This window comes from Quercus suber, unplaced genomic scaffold (assembly GCF_002906115.3).
Source record: "Quercus suber isolate HL8 unplaced genomic scaffold, Cork oak 2.0 scaffold_180, whole genome shotgun sequence".
Classification (NCBI taxonomy): Eukaryota; Viridiplantae; Streptophyta; class Magnoliopsida; order Fagales; family Fagaceae; genus Quercus; species Quercus suber.
Window position 1 is genome coordinate 448,535 of NW_027069639.1, and position 2,232 is coordinate 450,766.

Sequence of the window (2,232 nt, forward strand, 5' to 3'; positions counted from 1 at the left end):
TTCACTTGAGACATTTTCTATCCTAAAAAACGACCATGGTAACTTAGAACTATGCATTTGATGTGATAGCGCCATATATAGCTGTAAACTCTCTATCTCTATATAGGGCATTAATGTTCTAGAAAGCGACGAGTCTTTTATGTGCAGATGGTACATATCATTGACAAAAGAAACAAAATCTTGTAAAAAATTGTTGTAGAAAATGTCTTACCCAACGTGTCGAATTAAAAAAATGGTTCAAGAAGTTAAAAAAATAGCCTTTGTTAGAGCAAGAACCATGTGGAAAATGACATTTACAGGTGCCAACATTTTCAATGGGGGACAGCAAAGTTTCTAGCCTTAGAGCAAGAACCATGTAGAAAATGACATTTACAAGTGCCAACATTTTCAATGTGGGACACCAAAGTTTCTCCGTTGGCTTCTCGAACAAAAGTGCTTTGCTTTTGTTTAACTAAAAAATAATTTATATTAACAGCTTTTGTTCTTGTTCTTGTTCTTGTTTTATTTTGCTTTTTCATTTTCCTAGTTCAGGACGTACGTAATATGGCAAGTGAAGCGAGTTATCAAATTTGAAGGGCTCTCTCTTTTTCTTTTTTTCTTTTTCTTTTTTAAATTATTGCATGCATGAACAATAAAGCCAATTCTCTTTATTGAAAACTTTTTGCTCAATCAATCTAGGCTTAAGTTATAACTGGGTCACAGTCACAAAGCCAGCTGTGCTAAGCATATACAGCCAAGAGTTAGAGCCAAAACGTACTAAATAGGGTCAATTTAAAGGTAAGGTTAGGGACCAAACATCCCTATACAGTATAGACACTGACCATTGAACGTGTAGAACAATACTTACGTATGTCCAATACTCCAGAGACTAAGCAGAGGCCAGAACCGTGGATCAAATACGCCCTCATATTTGCATACTATATTATAATACGTACTAGCTAGGCTATACATGTATAGCTCCACTATGGTCAATTTAATGTGGGTATCATATGCATTACCCTCTGCTATGACAAAGCATATAAAGACTAGAGCTAAAGGCCAATTAGTGCCAATTTTAAGGACATGACGCTAGATAGGGACCAAACAATATCCATAGTTCTACTCCTTTCACCATATAACATGTAAACAATAATATGATGATGATAGATACTCTAGGGAATAGGCAGGCCACAGACTTTTAGCCTTTAGATCATTTACGCTTTCTAATTACTTTGTAATACTAGCCTGAATTTGAAGCATGAATATGGTCAATTTAATGTGGTTTCCTACATGTATATATCTTCTTGCTTGGAAAATTCCCTACATAAATGTTTGAGTTATGTTCTTACCAAACCCCCACTGTTCTTTCCACACCAACACGAAATCTAAAAAGTCAAGGAAAGCTCCATTGTAAAGCAAGGGGAAAAAAAAAAAAAAAAAAAAACGAGGCAAAATTTCAGAGGTTCCTTGTCAAATAAATGTTGAAGAAAAGCCAGAGAAGCAAGCAGGAATTTGTGTAGTTAGCATAGTAAATGTAGCAGTTGAAGAACAAAAACCATAAGCAAAAAAGTGTGTGCTCCCCAAAAAACAAAAACAAAAAAAAAAAAAGTGTGTACACTGTACATTTGGTTCAATAAAAGATAATACGCGCACGCCCAGTGGGACTCGAACCCACAATCGCCTGATTAGAAGTCAGGCGCCTTATCCATTAGGCCATAGGCGCTTCTCACGTTGGACTTCTCCCATATATTATATTTAAATCATAAACTATAGTGATTAAATATTTCTTTATTATGTTGACAATGTAACACCAATCTTACAACAGTTTATAAGTATTTTATGCCAAAATTTGTAGTAGCTTTCATATTTTTCTTTAGAAAATACTAAAACTACTACATATGCATGTTTCTTATAAAGTTGCAATGGCAAAATTTGCCAAATAATATATTTTTCCAAAAAAATTAGGCACGTGGCATGCATTCAAAGTTATTTAGTAAGTTGGACTGTTTTTGAAAATCGAGTTTGGCAAAATCGACTTTGGGCTGGAAAATGAACGTTATAGTGGCGTTTTTTTAGTGCCTATAGCAGCGTTTATAGAAAACGCCACTATAGGGTTCCTATAGTGGCGTTTTTACAAACGCCACTAAAAAAAACGTCACTATATCGTTTATTTTCCAGCCCAAAGTCGATTTTGCCAAAATCGATTTTCAAAAACAGTCTAACTAACTAATTAACTTTGAACTCATGCCACGC

General features: G+C 34.7%; 1 non-coding gene across 1 annotated transcript; it reads right to left on the reverse strand.

The window, feature by feature from the left end:
* Window positions 1–1,629: 1,629 nt before the first annotated feature.
* Window positions 1,630–1,702, reverse strand: TRNAR-UCU (transfer RNA arginine (anticodon UCU)). Its single transcript has one exon. It is a non-coding gene; the product is annotated as a tRNA-Arg (tRNA).
* Between the last annotated feature and the right edge of the window lie 530 nt (window positions 1,703–2,232).